Here is a 25,040-nt window from a genome sequence, read left to right as displayed (position 1 = left end):
TAGCTGGTTTGTTTCTGAGAAATACGCTTAGACTATGTATGTGTAAGTATTTAAAGGACAGATTAAATAGTGTGTCAACATCTAATGTGGTATCATTAAATTATTTTTATTAAGAATAAAGACTTTAATGTTGTCGAGAATATTTAAGAAATCCTAGTCCCATCAAATATACTTATAGGTACCTGCATTTTAAAATATTTTTTGGCTACCACATTAAAATTGTCATGCTTTCCTAATTTATAGTGATTTTGATCAAATTAGCTGAACTAGGTTAACATATGAATTGTATAAAAATATAATACTTCTAAAATTGTATTTACTACATTAAAATGCAGTTTGCAATGTAAAATACCATATAAAGGTTAAACGATGTTAAAGATAATAATGTGTATAATGAAATCGAGGAGAGAGCATTTAACAGGAATTTATGTCTGTCTTTATGATTGTGGAAGGCGGTAAGGGATTTTTGCATTGCCATTGTTACATGGTAGCGTTTTCAAACTCAGTGGCCTTCAAATAGCGGGTGGAGTTCACTATGTGAAAGAGATGTTTCCTCCACACATGCACACACACACTCACGACATGACAGCAGCAATTTTGGAGGTCTTATTCCTAAAATATAGTCTTACTTTTGCTGTATTATATTTTTCTGTTAAACAAATTGAACAAAATGAATATGGGACATAGTCTTTTAAAAGAATAGTCAGTATATGAATTTTTAAAGTGGAAAGGATAAGTGAAGTTCTGTGGGCATAGAAGAAATTTTGAAAGATCCAAAACATTGGTTTATGATACAATAGATGTTTTGAAAGAGAACTTGTACCCTTTCATTTGCTTTCTCAATTGTGAAATTTTCAGATCTCAGTTTTAATGCTTGTGGAATAGGGACACATTTGTTGACTTATTTATGTAGCTACCTGCTTATATGAAGAATAGTAAATTCATATGCAAGAAATTTCTTTAGCTTATTACAACAATTTGGTGACAATGGCTTTTATAATCCCTCAGAAAATCTGGTTAAACTCTTGATTAGGAAAACGGGGCGGAGGGGGGCATGGTCTCAGGTAATACAAATAACAAAAAAAAATGTATATATACATATATATATATATATATATATATATATATATCTTAATTACATATGTCAGTAATGAAGACCTGTAAATAACTAAAGATGTTTGTAGCCAATCAAAATAGATGTCATCAGGTTGATGAGTTAAACTTAATTGTATTTGGCAGAGACTGAGCATCTATTTGACCTTATATTAGACAAAATGTTAGTGAAAAAAATTCTATCCTTTGTTTTTAAGATGTTCTCTTTGTTTTGGGGGTTTTACAGATTGCCTGTGTTATGTCCATAAAAAATTTTTAAATTTATTTATTCTGCTTCTTCAATGTGCTGATTTTGTTTGTATCTTTCAAAAATTCTGAAAACACCTCAACTGATGTTTTGTATATTGCCTTTTCCTCATTTTCTCTGTTTCCTTTATGGAAACTCCTCTTGGAAGGTTTTTGGAACTTTTCATTTCTCTACTGTGTCCTTTTATATCTGTCATATATTCTCTTTTTTACCTCTCTGTTTCATCCACTAGAATATAAGCTCCCTTAGGATCAAAGTCTTTATTTTGTTCAAAATAGATGCCAAGTGTTTATAAGAGTGACTCACTCAGAATGCATGTAAAGTGCCCTTTACAAGTATTTGTTGAATGATTTCTACATAATTTCTTCTGCTCTGTATTTCAGTTAAATTAGCTTTCCTTGTGTCTAATCTGCTGTTTAACCTAAGTTCTGTTTTCTTAATTTCAATGGCTATATTTTTTATTTGTCCATGTTCTGTTTGGTTTCATTTCAAACTTGTCTTTTCATTGTGATTGTTTTTTCTTTCTTTTGTTTCTATTGACATTTTAAATACATTTGTCTTTTTAGCCTCTTTCAAATTTTTCTATTTGTCAGGATCTTGGGGTGCTAGTCTTCTTTTGTCTGCTGACTTCTGCAATGGATTGCCTTGTATATGTTTCTAATTTTTGATTGTGAGCTCATCTTCATCTGGGGTGTTCGTTTTCTGTGGACGTCCCATATACTCTGGATTATGGGAGAGTTCTTACAGAGTGGTTTTATGTTAGCTTCTGCCCGTTTCTCAAAAGATTCATTGGCCTGGGAGCAGTTTTTACATTAATTTTATGGGTTGGGTTTCCCAAACTTTGCAAATAATATGAATTTAGATTCTTCAACTGCATATGGAAAATGTTTAGAGGTTTGATTACTCATAGGCAACTCTGTCTTTGCCCACCAGAGCCCTGACCAGAACTATGTTTCCTTGCCACTTCCCTGAATCAATGCCTTGGAATCAGAATGTTTTCTAAATCCTTGGCTTTGTGCAGGAGTCACAGGACCTATTCTTCTATGGGCATTAAAACTCCAGCCCTTATCCCTTAGGTCCAATAGATCTCCTGATGTTCCCAGTTGTATGTTTTCCACTCTGGCTATGAATTTTCTTTGGGAAAATGAGTTTGGATATGTGTTTAACTCTTTTTTTCATTATTATATTTTATTCAGGATTTTTATGTACCTTTTTTTTTTTTTTGGTGGGGGAGGAGAGTGCATTACCTTAGATCACCATATTGCTGAAACTGGAAATCCCCTCTCATTTCTACACTCACTTATTATGTGGACATGTGTTTTTGTTTTCTGAATGTGGTATGAAATAATCTCCTGAACCTACAGAGTTTCTGTCAGGAAAACCAAGCCTTCCTTCATTCATTTTAATCTATGAAATCTTCCTGTAATCTTAGATAGAGATATAACTATCTAGAGAAGATGAAAAAACATTTGGTGAATGAAGATGAAAAACATCTTTGCATCTGCTGTTTGTTGAAGGATCACGGCATGAGATATACCTAACATTGTTGTAATTGTTCTATTGCTTCACTTTAAATTTAGTATTCATGTTAAGGCACTGGTGTATCAGTGGTATGACCAACACTAAAGTCTTGGGTGAACCTGGACAGTTTGTCAACCTAATCTGGGATCCCTTCCAGAGACAAAAGAAATCCTTTAACAAGTTTCCTACTGTGTAACCTCCTGGCTCAGGCATCAACTATGGTGTTATATTCAGACTTCTTTGTTAGGACATGTTTTAATATATTCAAATAGTAAAGATAAATTTTCATCTAAAAAGAGGGCCTTAAAAGGATCCTAGTCCTATTGGATAGGAAAAATATCCCCATTGAGAAGGTCTGGGAGCATCATGAAGACTTATTTCATTTAGGTTGTCTTTTGGAGGGGGTGCTGATGGATTATACCTGTAGAGCTACATTCAATATTATTGTGGCTGGGCTGAAAAACCCTCAAGAATGCATTTTACATTGATTTTATTGCAGACATCTGTGAGGCAAAGCAGAGGCAAATGATAGCATACTTATTTACCAGTGATGCAAATCAATTGAGCAAGTGGCAAAAAAATCACTGTGAACACCTTTGCCCTTTTTCTCTCTTAATATGAACTAAAGACATATGTGTGGACTCTAAATCTGGACTAGCAAATGAGGGCGCACCATGAGGATTATCTTACCACTCTGTAACTCACCATGTGCTTTAGTGCCTGTGGAATTAAAATCGTTCTTCACTCCTGGAGGCATAAGTTCCACAGAAGCCTGGGCGGTGAAGTGGGCTGCTTTTAGAGGAGGGGCCTAGACCTCAATAATTGGTCCTGCAAGTGATAAAATGCCCACCAACCCCTCCAAAAACAGCTTCCAAATTATGAAACTTAAAAAAATTCTTAAGGTCCTTGGCCACCACAATGAACAGATAAAGACTTACTCTTCAACACACACACACACAGATGTACGCACACAAACTTTTTACTATTTTATGGGAATGAAAATATCCTCTATTATTAACAGCACATAATTCAAAACGCTAGGCCAAAGGGGAAGGAAGCAGTTGAGAAAAGATGGTCACGTGGCCAAAATGCTAGAACACTTGTGCTCAGTTTTTGCAAAAATTGGTACCATAATACTCTGCTTTTCCTTAAAGACTTTCAAGTTAGAAACTGGAAGTACTTTGAAGTATATGATGGAAGACACAAGGCCAGCGTGTTCTTTGCACAAATTTATTCAGTTGTACCAGCGTTGTCGCTAGAAATGTAGACTCCCTAGAAATTTTAAAAATATTTATTATTTATATCCTCAGTCCTTGGAAATCTGTCTTTTGGCAGTTCCAATAATATGACTTCAATATATCATTCTGTCACAATGTCTCATATGTTGGGGCAGCATTCTAATAACTATAAATTTTCTATTTTCTGATACTTATTTCTGAATAATTCTTTGTGCTGACTACAATTATGCTTTTGCAAAGTCACTAGTTTTTGAAAGTCTTTATATGTGTAGGGTGGCACTAGGTTAATGCAATTATATTCACTATAGTTCTGTTCTTTTGTAGATTTGTTCCTATAGAGCTATGGTTTTCTGGCCCGGAGCTGAAGAGCTTTTAAGAGCTTACTGTTACTCCCTTGCCTTGTCCCCCACACTTCTACTGCTGTTATATTTAAACTCATTTTTGAATATTGGAGGAATTGAATTTCTATAATTCTTTCAAGAGGAATTTTTTTTTTGTACTTCACAGTAGGAAAAAAATTGCCTTATTAACAGTTTAAATGTTCTCTGAGGCCCTTGAAGATCATGACATGAGAAACATAACAAAATATTAGAATTGATATTACGTCTATGTATTTGCTAATGAAAGCGCCATAATTTTGAAGTCCAGGGACTACTTGAAACACGAATAATGAAAAATAATGCTACTTTAGTATTTTACATTGGGCCTAGATTAGTCTGCTAAAAAGTATGAAGTACAGTTTTATGTAGAATGTATCTTAGATTGAGAAAGTGGAAACACATTTAAAAAAAAAAGCTTTACTAAGATCTTTTTATGGATTTACTGGTTTGTTCTCATTTGTCATTGGACCGTTTCCAGATGTAAAATATTGCTTTCTTAAAATTGCTGTAGATTCTACTATCAAGACCAGGTGCATGTTGTTTTACAGCCGTTTTCCCTCTGACTTTTAATGCTGAAACTCATAGAATGCCTTGAACTGATAATCTGTTTAACTTTCTACTATTAATTGGACCAAGGCATAACTTTGTATTTTTATCTCTTCTCTATTCTGCATTTTATTTCTGCTTCAATTAGCATGTGCCTTTTAGCAAAAAGGAGATGATTTTGCTCTCTGTTTTAGGATTTGCCTCCAAGAAAAATATATTTTATTGCCACTTTTCTCAAATGATATAGTAAGGTTCATAGACAATGAGAAGAATAAGAAACCTAATTTTTAAGGTTTAGTAGTAGTATAATTTCCTCCACTTAGAATAATTAGAAAAGAATGTGTGCTACTTTTGCTTCTAATAAGGCAGTTTTGAAAATTTATTTTTACATGTTTCCTTCTCCTTTCTCTTTCTTACGTCTTAACTAAAACAGATTGGCCTCTACACTTTTTCCCCCCCCATCTTTGTGTAGAATCCAAATTCACCATAGACTAAGAGTTTTCCCTGTTGACAATGTATGGCAGACCCTCATATCCGCATATGCTGAGTCGACTGTCAGAATTTGCGAACCCATGACTTCAAGAACACCACAAAAGACCACAATGTGGTTGAAAAACAGAGAGCACCAGCTCCGAAATGCTGTGAGACTATTCCTAGCAGATGACTCGGAACTCAGTCTCTGCTGAAGTGTAGTGGTGTTGGCAGTCCCAATACAGATTACAACCCCATTGCTCAGCCGTGGGGAACCCCCTTTCTGGGGAGTGGTGCAAGCATGCGGGAAGGAACCGGAGCCCCAGCCTTCTCATCTGTGGGGTGGTGATGAGAATTCCTGTGTATGCTGGTTGTGAGAATGGGTGGGACACAGGAGGCTGGCATAAGGTCGGTGCTCACTGTTCAGTCATTCACCGCTGTGTCATAATGCTTATGTGCTCACAGGAACATAGTGGACTATAAAGTGATGTTTTTTAAAATTTTAAGAAATAATTTTTTGGAGCAGTTTTAGGTTCACAGTGAAATTCAGAAGCAGGTGCAGATTTCCTGTATACCCCTTGGCCCTCCACACACACACACACACACACACACACACACACACACACACTCTCCCCCATTGTCAGCATCACTCACCGGTGTGGTACAGTTGTTACTGAGGATGCATCGAATCATAACCGCCTGAAGCCCACAGAAAAGTACAACGACATACACGTATCATTATAATATCATATGATGACACACATGTATCATTATAATATCATATGATGACATACATGTATCATTATAATATCGTACAGAGTATTTCCACTGCTCTAAAAATCCTTTGTGCTCTGCTTGCCCCTCTCCCCCGCCAGCAACCACTACTGCTCTTTTTATTGTCTCCATAGTTTTGCCTTTTCCGATATGCCGTATAGTTGGGATCGTATGGTTCACAGCCTTTGCAGACTGGCTTCTTTCATTTAGTGATATGCATTGAAGGTTCACAGAGGGAGGTTCTAAAAGCTGTAGATACTGATAGGTTTCACAGTCTTGGGAAAGGGCTTTTTAAACTGAAATTGATTTATTTTTTCCTTTAGCTTTTTTAGTTTTTATTTTTATTTTTTTGGTGCTTAGTATTTTATTTTATAAACTGAAATTTAAATTTCATTTGAGAAGAGTCCTGATTGGCTTGCACTGGGAGCCATAGGGTTGCGGGAAGAAAATAAGGCAGTTCCTAATTTTTAAATTTCAGCTCCTTCTCTGCTATGTCTTATACTCTGTCACACAGTGGGGGAGTCCAGGTGGACAGTCTAGTGGTCAGAAACCTAAGCGCTCTCTTCCCCCAGGGAGGTAAGAGACAGGGAAGCATCTGCCCAGGAAGTGGAGGGGCCTAGTGAGCATTGCCAAGTCGAGGGCCCTTCCATAGACAGAGACACCGCTTCCTCAGTTGTGTGTCCCTTTCCCAGTAAAGCACCCAAAGTGCCCTTGCTCTGCTGTGTTTTTCTTCATGGCAGTTATCTGCCTGACCTATTTTTATTCGATTTATTGTGGATTCGGTCTTCCCTTCCACCCTCCATCCAAGTTCCATGAGGGCCACGTCTTGAGCGTCACTGCATCCTCGGTGCCTGGCGCAAAATAGGTACCCAGCAAACGTGTTGGTACAAGAAAGAGTAAAGGAATGAAGACGGGGGGCTGAGACCCTGAGACGTGGTGGAGGAGCATTGAAAAAGAAGACAGCAGTATGATGATGAAAAGAGCCATCTTATACTCATTAGGGCTATCAGACAGTTACCAGTACCAAAGGGATTTTATCAATGGTCATCTTTTAAAATATTATACTTGCTCTGTTCTGAGGTTTGGAAGGGACCTAGGCATTACATGGAAATTTATAAGTTACAGTTTTGTTAAATGTTTGTGAAAAAGTCAGTAAGGGTGGGAGAAGGTCTAGGAACTTATCTTTGAAGAGACTTTCTCATGAATTTCCAGGTCAGACTCGCAGCTTTTGGGGGCCCAGGCTGCTAGGGGATCTTCAGAGCATCTGGAGAGGCTCTAATGGGGTCCAGCTGTGTGCCCAGAGAACGCACCTTCTCAGGAGAACATTAACTGGGTAGACCCCTGCCCTCCCTGCTTTCCTCTGGGCTTTATGGGTCCCCGTGGTCTGTTGCATTGATCTTGCATTTTCAAGTTTTATAGCGATTCTAAACATGTGAGGGTCCATATTTGCTCTTTGATGTGCCTTTGATAGAAGCCAGAGTGTTTTACCTGTGCCTGCATTTAATAATGATGGGGGGTCGCCTGCCCTGCAGCAGTGCGCTCCCTGGGGAGGCTGGGTTAGTGTGCAGCTTTTTGGAGGTTGTTGATGGGCAGACTTTAATCAGGGAGTGTTTCTTGTTTTATTTTTGAAAATGAAATCTATTAAATATAGTTAGACGTGTAGTCCTGGTGTTTGTTTCGTTTTTCACCGTATCTTGTTCAGTTGTGCCGCTGGGTAGAAAAGCAGGTAGGATGAGAAGCAACATGCAGGGAAAGAAATGGCAATACTTATATCACTAATATGGTCTTTGTGAGCTTCCACATTTATCCATATTTCATCTTGATTTACATCCCTGCTAGAAGGTAGTTACTGTGTCTCCATTTCACAGATAGGGAAGTGAAGGCACATGAATTTCAGAGACACACTCACTGGTTATTGTTGATGGAGCCTATATTAGAATTTGGCGCTCATACTACTAGGTATGTGAAAAAATACCAGCCAGTCGTGTAACTTCTGTGGACACCTTCAAGGAGTGAAGGGACAGTGGTTGCCTTTCTGAGTAGCACTCAGGGTATATAAATGGAATGATAGAACCTTAGGATTACAGCACTCTAAGCTGGCATTGCTTCTTCGCAGGCTCGCAGTGCAGGTGACCTGGCTGTGCTCGCGTCTCTCCATTGTGTATATTCTGAATATACCAAACTAATGAGAGAATTGAACAAATCGCCATATGCTTGTATCTGGTGGCACTTATCAGACAGAGGTGGTCACATTATGGTTTTCTGTCATCCTTTGTTTCTGCCCTCCTTGGCCACCAGCGCTCTGAAGGAAATCAGCTCCCTTGCATTTTCCCTTTATTTGGAAAAGCAGCTAAGCACCCCCCTAAACAACCCCTTAGAACCTGGTGTGATTAGCAGATAGCACCTGAGGTTTAGAATCCGAAGTCAGGCCATGGTGTGTTGATGATGAGAATGTGATGGTGATGATTTTAGCTCCTTCATCCATCTTTAACCACATCGTTAGAACTGACAATTGTTTATTGAAGACTCCCTTCATGAAGTACAGCTAGGTGATTTTTTTTTTTTTAAATAATGTTGTAGGCCTAAAGCGTGTAGACCTTATGTGGCTAAAAAAACTGAACCACTGCCCTGTGCTTATTCCTAATTACTTTCTTATTTGTTTGAATTTATTTACTGGAGTAAATCCAACTTTGAAGTCATTCATTGGAGGCAAACTCTAAGTAGTTAATAAAATAAGATTTTGGTACATTTGCATACTAAGCAAGTTTTATATTATTGACAGTTGGTTTTCTATTTAATCAGGGAGTAGAACTAAAATTTTCTAAGCAGATATGCCGACTATGTTCTCTGTGCTTGAATATAGTATTGATTGGCCATGGCTGAAGTTTAAAAGCTAAGCAAAATATGTTGGTGTTAGTTGTCTCAAGAGGGCTTTTTCTTCTTAAACACAAATGATTTTTGAACTCCATGATAAATCTTGAAAGTGGAACACACCCAAACACAACTGATATTTTTTCTAGGCTTTATTGATAACCCAAACCATCGGATGAGGACTGGAGTCATTCCCAAGAGTGACAGGAAAGCAGACACCATTTATGAATTTGCTGATTACTGATTACAGCACGCTGATAAATATTAGCTCTTATCTATTACTTCTCACAAGTTAGTAGTAGAAAAATTATCTTAATATGTTCATGCAACATATGTATGTATATATATATATATATATATGTATGCATGCATGCATGTGTGTAGATCTATTTCCAACTGTGTGTATCTAAGCTGTGACTTGGAAAGCTTTGTTCTCTTTGCTACCTTTGTTGGGACTCATAAAGTAACTTTTGATTGTTCTTTTTTTTCTATTGTCTACTTACTGAATCGTTTCTCCATGTCAACCATAGTGCTAAATACTGGGAATGAAAAGATCAATAAGATAGCCCCTGCCCTCAGGGTTGGAAGCAAGTACTTATTATCCAGCATGATGATAAGAGACTTATGGAGATTTTCTGGTGGCTCCCCCTTTCCTCCCTCCCCCAATAACAACCCCCACCTCTGCCCCCCATGCCTACTCTGTCTCAGAATCAGTCAAACATTTTACCAGGGAGCATCATTTGTAGTTTCATAGAATGTCTGTTTCAAGAGGGCCCTTCCTTCCATCTAGTTTTTCTTAGTTCTAATTTCTTCACACATTTGTCAAAAATGTTTGCTGTTAATTTTGAACACTGATTTTCGTGTGTTTAAGTGGGTATCTTTTTCATTTCATTTTTGCTCCCGCTTGGCTTTTAAATATATTTTGAGAATATTTTTATCCATATCTAATTTCTGCAACTTTTAAAAAACTTTCCAAGCTGTCACCTCCTGACCCTCTTTTTTTCCTTAGCTGTTCCCACCCACCCCCAGCAGGGCCACCTCCCTTTCTTTAGAGCCCCCGCATAATGCTATTCCTTTACAGTCCAGCCATCTGCCTGTTTTAGCCTCTTCTTCACTCTCTCTGTTTCTTCTATATAGATTTCCCCATATGTCTGCTTCTTCCTTTATCCACGAGTCCAGACAGTCCTCCATAGCTTTCTTACCACCCCATCCTGGTGTCCCGTCTGTTCATAAATAACTCTTTCATCCGCTTTGGATCCCCAGCCCCCACTCGCTCTAAAAAGTGTGCAAATAAACCTAAAGTGCTGGGAGCCAAGATGCACAGCATAGTTGTGGTTCAGAATAGACTTTCTCCTTCCGTCACCTGTTTTAGCCCCCATTCTCGGCTGCTTGCTTTCTTTGTACATGTCTCCCCAATTTCCTCGCAGTTTTTGTATCGCTCTGGATGTGAAGTTATTTCATATCTTCACGAGAAACTTTCTGCCTCCTCCTGGCAGACCATTTTGCCCTAGCCAGTTACTCAATCTTTCTGTGCTCCGTAGCGGTTGCTATTCTTAGAGTAGTCACGTTTGAACCTTTTGTTCTTCAGAAGTTAACGTAATATGTCAGAAACAGCAGTCTCCCTGCCTGGGTGCTTGGCAACCCGAAAGTCTGTGGGTATGTTCTTTTGTAAGTCTCAGTTATAGAATATGTGCCACAGAAAGAGTGTCATACAATAACCTGCAGAAATGGCAGTGTTGAAAACTGTCAGATGTTCTGGGTGTTTACCACGTCCCGTGTACTCCTCCTAGCATTCGGTACTGGTGACATCTCTCTCTCTTCTCCATTCAAGAGTAAACATTGGCAATTTGCTTCCCTTTAGAAACGTGTTACCATAGCCATCTCGAAGTTGTTAGTGTTTTTTGTTCCTAGTGTCAGTGATAATTTTACTCACAGAGTCCCTGCAGAGATTTAGCACAGCAGGAAGTAAATTTAGGTAAGATTGCCTTGAAAATTGATCTAGAAAACAATAAATGCTAACTATATTATTCCCTTTATTTAAAAAAGAAATCTGAGGTATAACTAACTTGATTATGTGGTATAACTAGTGTTGACTAATAAGTTATGCCTGGCTAGGACCTCATTCATTCTCTTCTTCCCTTTCTCCCTCCCCCCACTCTCCCTCTCTCGAAAGAAAATAAGTTAGGGATTAACATGATTCACATTGTATTTCAGTAAGGGTGAAATGTCATGGTAAAAATGAAAGATGGAATTGTTTACTCCTGAGATGCTGAGAAAATCCAAACTCGAGCTCTCCTAGAGTCTTTAGGGAGCTAAATATTTTAGCAGGAACACAATCAAAAGTCTCTGAAGAATGAATCATTTATTTAGTTTTAAATGCCTCATACTATCTAAAGAGTTCACTTTGTTTATATTCAAGAAAGAGGTTTTAACTTCAAGAAAACATCAGAACCAAAAAGAAGAAATGTGAAAAGTTAAAAGATACTGACAACAACTACCACATACTGCTGCTTCAGGGTCTTTTTGGAATTGAAAGTCAGTCCATAATGCGGAAATGTGAATTTCTCGGAGAAATTTAGCCAGGGTCAGAAGTATTCCCTATTGACACTGATGCTATAGCCAGTGACGTTTAAGATCTTTGCTGTTACTGAGTTTCTGTGAATTATGATCATTAGATATGCACATATCTAAATTTGTAGCTTACATATTACATTTGCTTTTATATCTTGTCAAAAAATGTGCCCTTAGTACATTTTAGACCCAGGAAGATAAAAAATTGCCAGTAATTTAAGAACAGTTGTTGGTTATGAACAAAGTTTCAATTGCAGCACACTTCCAGATTTGTTGACTGTACAAGTATGCAGCATAGTACAGGTTCCTCTGGGTTATGAACTAGATATGAGTGGATTGAATTGTGGTGACGGTTCTAAATGTGTGTTGTTAATAGAAGGATGAAGTTCTATACTTCTTTTTTATTAAGCTAAGTTGTTTTTCTTGCCCATACTAAATTTCTTACCAAACGTTAGGTACCTAAAGTGTAAGTAATAACCATACTCCAATGCAATTATTCTCAAAGTGTACACACAGTATCATGCGTCTTATAGATCACAGGGTAGATTATTCCCTCTTGGAATTGCAGCAGTAAGAGAAGTAGCGGTCTTATGTGACAGATTTCTCGACTTCAACCCTCTCGCTCTCTGCTAATTAGAATCATATGGTCATACACTTTTGGGTTTTTTTGAAACAAATTTCTAAAGATTTAGCAAAAGTCTTTCAAGGTTACCTTTAAGCAGGTACAAATATCTTAGCTTTTCTTCATGTTTCCTGCTAACTTGGCTGTGGTCTACAAAAGTTCCTTAGTTCAGGCTCAGTGCGGTTGGCGTACACTGAGGGTGTATCTATACTTGACATTTTTATAGCAGAACATATATTTTTGCCCACATTTCTGGCTTTTTGCTTGTTTGCCAGTTTTAATATTGGAAATTATTCCAATATTGCAAATTGGAAATCTTGGGGGAGGCCACTGTGAAAATTCCTTAGGTTTTCCAGTTAGATTCATCCCTACCTCCCTAAAGAAGCCTTGTTCAATAATGTCTACATTTCATTTACTCAGTCTGTATTTATTGAGTACTTAAGATGTGCAGGGCATTGTGCTTTCTAATTGCTAGTACTCGGAACATTCAGGGAAAAAAATACCTCATACAATTGCTGTGTGTTTGGACTATCATCTGGTTGAATTTGCACCAAGCTATCCAGGATGATGAATTATAATCATTGATGGTATTTGTAGGTATCAGAAGAACCAGAGATGTGAATCTGATATCTGCTCTGCCTCAGTTTTTCCCTTTCTTTGAAGAAATGTGTTTGTACTCATATGAACAATTTCTCACCAATTTTCTTTCTGGAGAGAAAACGGTTGTGTTTTGACTTTGTGGCAGGACAAGGTTGCTTCCAGATTCTCTCGCTGTTAGAAACCCTTAATCTCTGCTCACCTGATTGAGACGAACCCCTGTTTGACCCACTAGGATGGTGGTGAATCTGCCAATGCAGGTTTATAGATGGGTGTGGGAAAGTAGTGTTGGTTGTGAGGTCAACACCACTTTAAGGGTCTTGTTAGAATGAGGCTGCCTCCCTGGTGACTTTGCAACCCAGTTGGCTGGGGGAGCCTCAGGCCTGAGGTCAGCCACTTTCCCCCTTATCTCCTCTTTTCTCTACTCTGTTGTTTACAGGAAAGCCTGTTGCAGAGGTGTGCAATTTTACCTTGCCTAGACTCATACAGTGAAATGTATCTGTTGAGACTCGTGGGATAGTTTGGTTCTAGCATCTTAGTGGATTGAGTCTAGAACAGGGTTCTTGAGAGATCTGTGTATCTTAGAGAGAATGGTCTCTAGATGTATATGTGCACCTTTATATTTGGGGAAAGCAAGCACCTGTGGGGCTTCCAAGGTTCTCAGGAAGATTTGGTCACACTGCCATGGAGGAATGATGAGGGTCTAGTTTTATAGTTAGATCTGGTCCCAAACTTGGCCTGTTTACAATTATGCCAAGAGCCTCACAGTGACTCAGAGCCGCGAAATGGGCACACGAATCCACAAGACCTATTCCCTGGCTTGCTTCAAGGACTTTAGATAAAAAATTCCTAGGCCCTCATAGTACACAACACTTCCTTGGGCTTTCCATAGACAAAGAATCACCTGTCACCTGCCCCCAACAAGGTGTAGGGGTGAAATGAGCTCCAAGCCTGAGAAGGAAGGGCAGCCTCTACCACCAGCCAGATCCCTTGTTAGATAGACAGGGGTGATGTGTGCAGCAAAGTGAACTTTTTGTTTATATTCCCTGAAGTGAAGCACGTCTCTTTCCTCTTTGTGGTTCTGTAGATACATTGTTGGGTCCACCGGAACTCCAAAGATAGAACAGGGACATGGCTGACACACAAAAATACTATATAACTGATGACAAGGCTATGTGTAATGTTATGAATGGCTACACGATGTCAGTGCTAATACCTACTGAGGATACAGTAATTCTAGAACTGAGACCTCTGGCTCAGGAGTCTTGACAGTGGAGTCACTGTACCTTCAAGGAAGTATGTTCACAGATAATTATGATCAATATTAACAACCATTGCTCATTTTCTCTTTCATCCTACATGAAACTGGGGTAAGCCTCATTGTAGAGAGAAGCTCACACCGGTGCGTCTTCAGCACCTCGGGCAAAGCAGAAACAAACTGATTTATGCCATCTCTGTATAAATAAACTGATTTATTCCATCTCTGTTTACTACATTTACAAACTTTGGGCCTGTGGTCTGGGGATTCGGTATATTGTTAACCTAATTGGTTTTAGCCTTTTTAATCATGTATTTTAATAGGGAGGAAGTAGAGGGTAGGGACCTCTTTGGCCAGTGGTACCAAAGACAGCTAGTTTGAAACTCAATTCTTTTTTTTTAGCTGAGCCATCCTGCCACCTATTGGCAGTTCAGTGGCAACTCAGCTCAGGCCGGGAATCGAACTGCCGTTGCTCAGAGCTCACACTCTTGAGCAAACTCTTAACCAACTGAGCCACTTGGCCAGCCCTTGAAACTCAATTCCTTGTGACTTAATGAAGTTATTTAACTTTACCATGCCAAATTTTCTAATCTATAGAATGGGCTTAATTATATGTATTTTGCAGGGTTGTAGCAGAGATTGAATTAGATGATGCATTTCAGATTTCTACCATAAACAAGACTTTAAAATTTACTTTTCCTTATTACTAAAAAGCAATGTAAAATGTGGAAATTAAAAATTTCGCCTACTTGGTTTTTAATTTAGAATATGATATATCTCCAGTATGGGTAGAAGGATATTTTTCTTTATAGAGCATTATTGACCATCAGGGGGGGAAAAATCAACCAATCAAAGATTACATGGAAGTAAAAAGCAATATTAATTGTTTTTTAAAAGTAGATATTTTAAAAGTAGATATTTTAAACTCACTTGATTTGGACTTGAGAAGAGCATGTAAAACTTCATTTAGACAACAAAAGAGATATTAAAACTGTACCTAAATCTGCCATAAGAGTGAAGAAACCTGGCTTTATAGCAAATTAAAGGGAGATAGAATAAGACAGGAAAGAGAAGAGGAGGAAAAGGGATATGTCAGATTTCTAGAAGAAAGGTAAAGACATATACATACCTAAACGTAGGCAGCGACAGAAAGAAGGGGCTGAGAAAGGTAAAGGAGATGGAAGGGCTGGAAAAGTTCTGAAGCCTTAATTAACTGATCTTGTCACACACAGCTGTTCATTTGAGTTGTGGGCCTCAGAGTACTATTCCTTTTTATCACTGTCTTTTGAAATGCTAATTAGATAATTGACCATTGTTCACAGTTCTTTGGTTACTTTTTATTCTTAAACTTATAGAGACTAGTCCTTGAATGGGATACTCAGAGCAGCACACCAGATGGGAAATTATTCTCTCGCCTATAGTTGCCAAATGACCACCACAGTAGTGCTTGGGGTATATGAAACCCAGCTGAGAGTCAGATATAGCCTAAGGGGTGGTTAACACACTTCTTATAATAGTCCTTCACCAGTAGGTTTTTATTTTGTAATGGTGAAGGGGGCTGCCTTTTTATTTGATACAGGTTTATCAGATTTACTCTAATCAATAACAAGCCTTCTTGACCACAGAAAGTTCATTTGAAGAATCTACAAATGATTAGCAGAACATCTTTAATTTCACATGAAAAACAATTGCAAACATAAAGGTTGAAGAATATGTTATTCCTCTGCCCTACTTAACTCAGTTAGTTGTTTTTGTAAAAATTGAATTAGATAATGCACATGAAAGCATCTTGAAAGATATTATACTCAGCACAAATATAAGATTTGATTTTGTTATTCCAGGTAGTAATTGATAGATACAACTTAGTGATATATCTGTGGGTCTCCCAAAAACCTCTCTTGACCCACAGGACGTGATCCAGTAGAAGAGATGCCTGTTCCACATATTTTACAAAGAAGATGAATCATTTTTCTTTTATACACTCAATCTGATATCATTGAACCTCACGTGTCTTTTTGCTCTGGAGAGGCAGCAAAAAAACGTGGCTGATCTTTTCTGTGTAATCATGAAACATTATTAAACCGGATGTTATAAAGATTGATTTCCATGATGCCTTTTAAATTTTCAATGAATACTGAAGTAAAAATTTTCAGAAGCTTCATGAAAATAGTTATTATAGTCCTGCAACAGTTGGAACATTGATGGTGTTTGCCGTTTTAAATTTAGGTGAACTAAAATTTTATTTGTCTAGCAGGAAAATCACAGAAAACTTCTATCCCCTAAGTCTGTTTTTCAAAAATAAAAACATGTTTTTTAAAGGAGATACATATGCACTGTAGAACATTTTACAAATACTAAAAAATAAAAAGGTGAAAATAAAAATTCTCATTTAATAGTCAACCATTGTAATCGCTGATTGTATTGCCTGGTAGTATTATGTGTACATAGACACAGACACACACACACACACACACACACACACACACACACACACACACGATTTAAAATATGTATGCAGATTTAGATTATTTAAATGAGCTTTTATTTTTGGTTATATAATCTTTTATTTTCATATTATATTTGCATTTTCTTTTTAAATTGGGGATTTCTGTCAAAGATACGTGATTTTATTGTTTCTTAGATTTATTTAACATTTTGGATTCTCTGTTTTCTAATTTATTAATGTATTTCTAAAATATATTTTGTTTTGTTTTCTTAGACCTATTTTCTAGAAGCCATTTTCCATGAGTTGACTTTTTGATTAAATTATTTTATTCTCCCCCAAGATTGTGAATTTTTGTGAGACTGTAAATTTGGTTTGTATCCCATGTTTTGTTGATATGTAATATTCTCATTGTTAATAGTTTTTGAGTAGTTCTTAATAGTTTTGCTTCCCTCTCAGTACAAGAACTAATTGGGAATGCTGTTTACATTTCTACGAGATTATTGTCTTGGCACTTCCAAATGTTCATAACTGATTTCTAGGTTTATTGCAATGTGGTCAATAAATAAATGGTGCAATTTCTGCTTTAAATTTATTGTACTTTTTGTGTCTTAATGAATGTGATTTTGGGAATTCTTTTCAATAAGTATTTGAAAATGAGGGTTATATTCTCTGTAGTGTGCATTTTAATTTTTGAAATTTTTACTTAACTGGATCCCTTGTGGACCTAAAAAGATGTGTTAAATTCTTCCACCAAAATGATATTTCTGTTATTTTTCATGCCTAATTATTCATGATGGCTGTTTATTTATGGTAGATTATATTTCTATCCTTGATCTTCAATAGTCCCTCTTTCATTATTATCTACTTGGTTTTTTCTATTCTAAGAGAACTTTTCAAGTTTGTCATCTACATACTGACATTTTTTTCCTACAATTTTAGTTTTGTCAACACTTTTTTACTTTCAGTATTTCTTGTTACATTCATCCATTTTTACATCTTTCCCCGAATCTTTTATCATGGTGTCTATTTTATAGAGATGCTTTATTTTATATAACCATCAAAGGAAACGTTTTCTATAATCTACTTTTATTTTTTGTAGGGTAAAACGGTTTTTAAAGATCTAGTTTCCTTTGAATCATGAAAACATATCCACCTATATTTTAATCTGTAGAATTTTTTTTCCCCTTGTGACATGTTTTTTAATAAGTTGAACTTTAGCCGCTCCAAACCCTTTTATATTCTTTGTAATGCTGGGGCAAACTACGTTTATTCTTTTCCAGCTATCCATGTTGGCTTCTGCCAACAGGGGGCGCTAGAGGAAGACTGGAAAGCTAGTGGAGCAGAAGGGACTTGGCGGGATTTAGTTTTTCCTGTTCTTGTCATAATCACTCTGGCAGCCTTGTTTTTTTACTACATTCCAAAAATTAGCCTGTGGTACTTCCTCCACATTGTCTCTCCTCTGAGCTTCTAGGCTCTGAAAACCCAACCTTTTTCTCTTTTGTTTCCCCAGCCCTGAGTATGGTAGCTGTTTCCCTCTGACTGCTCTTGGATGCCTCTTAAATCTACACCAGAAAACTGTAGATATGTGTTGCTTAAGCCTCTCATGCAGCCGTAGTGGTTCAGGAGGGCAGCAATTTTCCACTAGTTAGCCTTCTAGAAACTGTCTTTAAAAGTAAGACTTTAGAACAAAGGTGATTATATCCTGATGCCTCGTATTTTGAAATTTTTAAAATGTAGATATTTGTCGTCACAAACCTAATTGCATCTCATAAGTGTTGTGTATGTCACATTTTATCAAGGGTAAAAGAGTTATTAAAATAACTTGTGTCTTTCAGGGCAGTGGTGGAGTGCCTAGGAAAAGACACATGGCCTTCCTCAGTAAGCTCTCAGTGGGGGAGCTGGGGAAATAAAGTAGAGATGAGAGGAAGCCAGTTCTGGTGTGGTTTTCTTGGAGGATAAGGACGGGAGGAGACACGTGGGAAGAAGGAGATATTATATTATGGAATTTGACTTCATGTGCACAGTTTGCTTTTGGTTTTTCAGAGCAGTAAAGAGGCTTATTGACGGCTATATTTAAGGTCATTGCAGTGCATCAAATATAAATCAAAGTGTTATTCTTTACCAGAAGCTGGAAGATAACATTTACATAACATGCTTTTCAAGTAATGAGTTAAGTTCATTATTTCTTTATTACTGTAACTGTTTCGAGAAAGTTATTTCCATACTAAAAATACTCCTTCGTGAATCTGATTTGTCATAATTTTTGCATGACGTTATAATCTATTGTTAGGAGATGATAATTCCATTTATTTTTGTTTCATGGGGAAAATTGTTAACCAGCTGTTTCAATCTCTCCAAATAAACGGGCTTCCAGAATTCCTAGTTAAGTAGCAATGCTGATTGATAGGAGTGTCACCATTTTTCTGACCCTCTCTGCCTTGTCACTATGACATAGTGCAGAAGCCAAATAAGAAATTGGAGCAAAAGAAAAGATACCAAGGCCTAGATAGTTCACAAACTGGATAATTAGATTCTGAATTATGAAGAATAGGCTGAATGAAGAAATGTCACAAATCTATAGTGGCTTAAGGAGCACAGTGATTTCAGAGTGAAATCTTTTAACCTAACGTTTATGGTTAACTAGTAATGGGAATAAAACTTGAAGCAATCCCGGGAAATTATGATTCATGCCTACTGAATGGCAGACTTTCCTCTGATATTCTCCTTAACCTACCTATTGCTTTTCCTGTATGATTAGATTTTCTTGAACCACTTCTTTGTTCATAACTAAAGCTATGTGTTCCTAGTCTAACGTCTTCATTTATAAATTTACAGAATACGATTTCCAGGGAAAAAATGTATCTCCATCAGCTTTGCATGGTTTACATCATGTGATATCTCATATTTACTATGTGGTTAACAAGAAAAAACTGTTACCAACAAAAATCAGATAATTTAAAAACAACGAACATTTTGCCTGGGAGCCTATGTATATCTCTGTATAAATACGTGCAGACATCTATAAACATCATCGATCCTCCTCATATGCCCATGCCATATATATGTGGATGTGGGATGATGCTTGTTTTTATATACACACGTCTATATTTATATAGCTGAAGAAGCGAAACATATTGCTTTTTACTTAAGTGACTTAGTGCATTTATAGACAAGCTTCATTTTACAGCCCTGTATCAGTACTGGGATGATTAGATGTTATTAATTATTTGATCTTCTGAACGTCAACGTTTGACAGGTTACGTTGATCCCTAGAGACAGTCCTCTGACCTTACGTTTGGTAGAGAATCTGGGGAAATTATTATTCTTTGACAAATACAATTTTGCTTTGGGTAACTTGCTAGATTTGAGCTATTCATTTATGGCATTGCTTTAGGTTGTTGTGAGTGTGTGTGCATGTTGGGAAGGACTTTTAGGGGATAGGAAGGGTGAGGGATTAGAAGATTCTTATCAGTGCTGAACTGAGTTTTCAATTTCCTGGTAAACAGTAGAGGGAGAAAATGAAGCCCTTAATTTCTCTCTGTTCAGAATAATTTAGTAACCACAGTTCATACTTTTTATATTCTGTAGAGTATTTTTCACAGCTTGCCTTCGTAGTTGGGAAATGACACTTGCCTGGATTTTCTTAGCCTCTTTATTTATGGCAACAGTGGGAACTGCTGCTAATGAACTATATAGGAGACAATGAGGAGACACGTATAGTAAGCCAGAAAATTCCAAGCCGGGTATGGAGGCCCTAGAGTGTCTCCATTCAGCATGTAAGTGAAACGTGTCCAGTAGCACCATTCTGCTTCATGGCTAGTCAGCGCTCCGTATTATAATTTATGAAAATGGGTTTTATTTGGCCCCTGAAATAATAATCATCTTACGTTTTTCACATTTGCTACAGTACCTTAGAGACACTTTCCAAATCCACGTATTTTATTTTATTTTTCAACATGGTTTAGTTTATTGCTTGATTTTTCAATTACAGTTGACATTCAATTATTATGTTAGTTTTAGGTGTACAGCATAGCGTGGTTAGACATTTATATAACTTATAAAGTGGTCCTCCTCAACATGGTTGAGCTTAAAATCTACCATCTTTCTAGTTGTTTCTATTTGTCTCAATGTTCTTTGTTTCTTTTTCCCGCTTTTACTACCTTCTTTTGGGTTAACTCAGCACTTTTTATTGACTTACTGGCTGTGCCTCTTTTATTATTTATTTATTTATTTATTATTACTAGTTTCAGGTGTATTAGTTCTAGTAATTGAGACAGTTGGAGCAGTGGTTTCTCAGGATGAGAACATACCTTAAGTTTTCAAGATTGAACATCCTGTTGGGCATCTGAGGTTGTTGATAATGTTACTAATGTAGTTTACTTTCATACTGTCCTGTTTTGTCTCTCCCAACTCCCCCACCCCACCTCTTTGGGCTGAAAATTGTTAGACATCTGACTAGTACCATTCTAGTAATAATGTGGTGAGTGAGTTTACGTCAAATGCTTGTTTTTTCTTGTATGGCATGTTTGGATATGCATAAATATGTAATAATACGGGGGACTGCATCTTCTGTTTTTAAAAAAAACTATAGTGGCATTTCTATTCATTAAAGTGTTGGATAATGGTGAGAATATATGAAACAAATATATAAGTTGGGGACCCTGACACTTAATTCTCTCAAATTTTATTCACTTAAGCAGATTTATAGCAGAAAGCCCCTCTAATGACTATTAAACACTTTTTGTGTTACCAAATCAAATTTTGATTTTTGTGAATGTCCCTACATATATATTCACTCAATTTCCTCTTCTAATGCTCATCACTACCGTTCCCTGCTTTGTTTTTCTTCATCTACCCCTCCAGCTCCACTCTCCATCCTGCTCTGGTCTTCCAAGAGGCTAACTCTTAACAGTGGCATACTCTGATGCTCTTTCTCTCAGTCTTCTGATTGGGTTCAGCCAATAGGAAGCTTTATCTTTTTCTTTACTTTGATTATAATCCTTTTTTTTTAATTTTTTTAGTTATAGTGTATTGTTTTAGGAAAGATTAAACTAAGCTTTAGTAAGCATTTTCTGTGAGTCCATTTCTGTGCTTTCAGACATGTCATGAGCCCCATTTGAAAGTCAGTAATACTGAGGTTGAGATCAAATGATTGTTTAAGGTAACAGCACTAGACAATGGAGAAACCCCATCTCCTCCCCTCATGTTCAGCAGTCTTTCCCATTGACAGGCATGCCTCCAGAGCTCGTCACTGTATTTCACCTGTTACACATCCCTTTGAAATGTGTACACACCACACACATGCACACACACGCGTGGACACAAGCACACATGCGCACATGCACACACACATCCAGCACCACTATTCAACAGAAATTTTTTTGAAAGCCACCTTGACTCTTTAATCACCAAGCCTAAGTTGCTAGTCTCTATTCACCCTCTACTTCCTGAGAGAGGGATGTTCTCCATGAGTCGACTTTTTTTCTCCTGAATCACCAAACTCCTGTTCTCTCCTGGCTCTTCAGCATCTAAATGTGCTCAAGTCTCTTCTGTTTTCAAATTAAACACAAACACACATACCCCAAAATTTGAGATTAACCTCCATCCTCATTTTGTTCTTTCCTTTACACAACCAAGTTTTCTCATGCCGCATTCTTTATATAATGTGCTATATCACCTGGGTTTTCTCCACAACACTCTCCAAAAACTCCACGTTCAAGTTGCCAGTGACATTTCCAATTGACGTGCTTTGACCGTTTCTACTGCTTGACCCTCTAAAGCATTGGAGCCTGGGACACATCCTTCTTCCATAAGCCCTGCTGTTTTTCAAAACCCACCTAAGGTCCACCTCTTCTGGGGCGCTCTCCTTAACCCTTGAGTCTAGTTTGACTGCCCCTCCAATGTGTCCTCTGTGCTTGTGGCATATGCTGTCATAATAGTCCTCACACCTGCTGAGGTGCTTTGTCCTGTTGATTGAACTGAAGTTTATTTGAGGGTCAGGACCCTGTCTTTCCATGAGTTTTATACTCTGTTCTGTTGCCACTTTGGACACAATCTCACCTTTTTTCCTCCCATCTACTTGCCTGCCTTTTGTAGGTCCCTTAACTGTTCAGCTCTTATTATTTGCCATTCTTTACATTACATGTTGGTGATACAGGGTCACACAAAAGATAACTGTCTTTATGGGGGATATGGTCTGCCTCTGTGATTTTGGCAGATTTTTAATCTTGTTGAAGTTGTTTTCACCCTTAAAAACATATTTATAGTAATTTATAGGTTGGGAAGGATCAAATGAGCATGTTTATTAATTGATTTACATTGTGCCTGGCCCCTAATTAAAATTCAATTAATGTTCGATATTAATAATATTAACAGTAATAAATCTTGCATTAGATATGAATTATACTTACATCAGATAATCTGTGAATTATACATATGAATTGTGCTTTTCTATAAATATAAATACAAATTAAATAATACATATCAATTTGTTTATGTGTCAAAAGAACTAGTTTTAGAGTTGAGATATTAGCAAGTATGGATTTCTTTGGAAGTTTTTTACTTAGTGATTAATTTGGATATACTGTCATCATTTCTTCATTTTTATGAGATTCATCTGCAAGTCCTCTTCTTGGCTGTTGGTACCCACCAGCATGGTGGTGTGTGTGATTGTTCTGAGTGTACGCATACGTGATATTTCCAAACACATGCCCAATAATTGAGTCTCTATCAGGAAGTAAACATGGAGATCATGTTGCGTGGTGCTATGAAACTCCTGTTGTTGCATTGTCACCACAGGATGCCATTAAAATAGTTATGAACAATGTCATCATTCATTAATTTGGTACTATTTGGAGAACATCAGCAAAAGGGAAAACATACATTAGAAATCTGAGAGGAGAGTTGGAGATAGGAGAGAAACCTTGTGTTTGAAGGTGACCTTTGATGTTTCAAAGGAGGAATACATATCAAGAGCTTATCTATTCGAAAGCATTTACATGCAAAGCAAATCAACGACATAGAGCTTACTTATCTTTGTAGATTATAGTTCGGTCTTGGATAAAGGAATAGCCAGGCATCTCTGAAAGGGGATTTACATGTTTATGCTAACTCAATTAGCATTAACAGGGGCTACCAGTAAAGCTGGCTGTCAAGCCTCAAACGTTCATGTATGTATTTTCAAAGAGAACATAAACATTTTGGGGAATGTTATGTAGAGGACAAAAAAGCCTTATTAAATGTTGTGGTTCTGTTTTAAAATTTTAAAAAATATTTGTGTTCTGAAATACTGCTTCAGGAATAAGTATCTTTTTTTTTCTTAAATAGAAGAAAGCAAAATTATATCATCTAGTCATTAAAGCTTATTGCATTTCCCAAATGTATAATTGGAAGTCATGCAAATTTTCTTTAACAAAATGAAGGATGCATTTGTAGTCTAAATAGTAGCTTTGAGTACTCTCTTAGATATTTATTAAAAATTATAAGAAGCAATGTTCATTGTTTTGAAATTTTTCAAAAAGATATTGGTTAGAAAAACTAGACCCTTTCACTCTGGTAATACGTATTCTGGCTCATTCACACGGACTTGTGGTACCTAAAGTGTGGCAAAATCAGACATTTACATGGAGATGCGCTGTTGATGTAAAAAAAAGTCTGAGGGCTGGGAAGATTAAGGAATGAGGACAGTATTTAAAAATGAGCCCTTTGTTTTCCGCACTTCATCATGCCTAGATCTCAGAGAGGTTTTGTCCAGTGAGAATAAAGACCCCATGGGAATTACCCAGGCATCACCCACCAGTAAAAGGGATAGTTTTAGCTCAGTGAGCAAGGGGGGGACCAGAAGTCTGCCATAGTCAATGATGCTTTCTTATCCTCTTCACGCCAGGTGAATATTTGCATATTTAGAATGCTGACTCATGGGGGAATCACAGCCTAGCTGAAATCCATAAGGTCCATGCCTCTTCATCCTCTGTCAGGGGATTTTATCCACTGTGGGAGGAGCAGTCAGGTTCCATGAATTTGTTACCAGTTACTCACTGGCCTGATGCCCAAGGCCAACTGCCTTTCCCCAGTATAACTTTGCTCATTATACTCACACATACGCTCAAACACTTAATTTGCCTGTTGAAATCTTACTAGCTATTTAAAGAGATGCCAATATCTCTTCCAGATGTGATCTTTCTCAGCGCCGAACATTTAATAGTATTTATTGGGCTGTTATGACAATTATTATATTTTTCATGCCTTTTGGTTATTCTTTTAACTTTTGTTTTTGTTTTTGTTTTGTTTTGTTTTTTTTAGCTGAGCCATCCTGCTACCTGTTGGCAGCTCAGCGGCTGCTCAGCTCAGGCCGGGACTCGAACTGCTGTTGCTCAGAGCTCAAAC

The 25,040-nt window shown here is 37.3% G+C and overlaps 1 protein-coding gene across 16 annotated transcripts in view; it reads left to right on the top strand.

Moving 5' to 3' along the window:
• TCF4 (transcription factor 4) overlaps positions 1-25,040 on the top strand; it is a 350,789-nt gene that overhangs the window by 44,313 nt on the left and 281,436 nt on the right. The window lies entirely within an intron of this gene.

This window comes from Hipposideros armiger, unplaced genomic scaffold (assembly GCF_001890085.2).
Source record: "Hipposideros armiger isolate ML-2016 unplaced genomic scaffold, ASM189008v1 scaffold_52, whole genome shotgun sequence".
Lineage (NCBI taxonomy): Eukaryota > Metazoa > Chordata > Mammalia > Chiroptera > Hipposideridae > Hipposideros > Hipposideros armiger.
The sequence above is the reverse complement of the archived record's forward strand: the minus strand, read 5'-3'. Positions and strand labels throughout refer to the sequence as shown.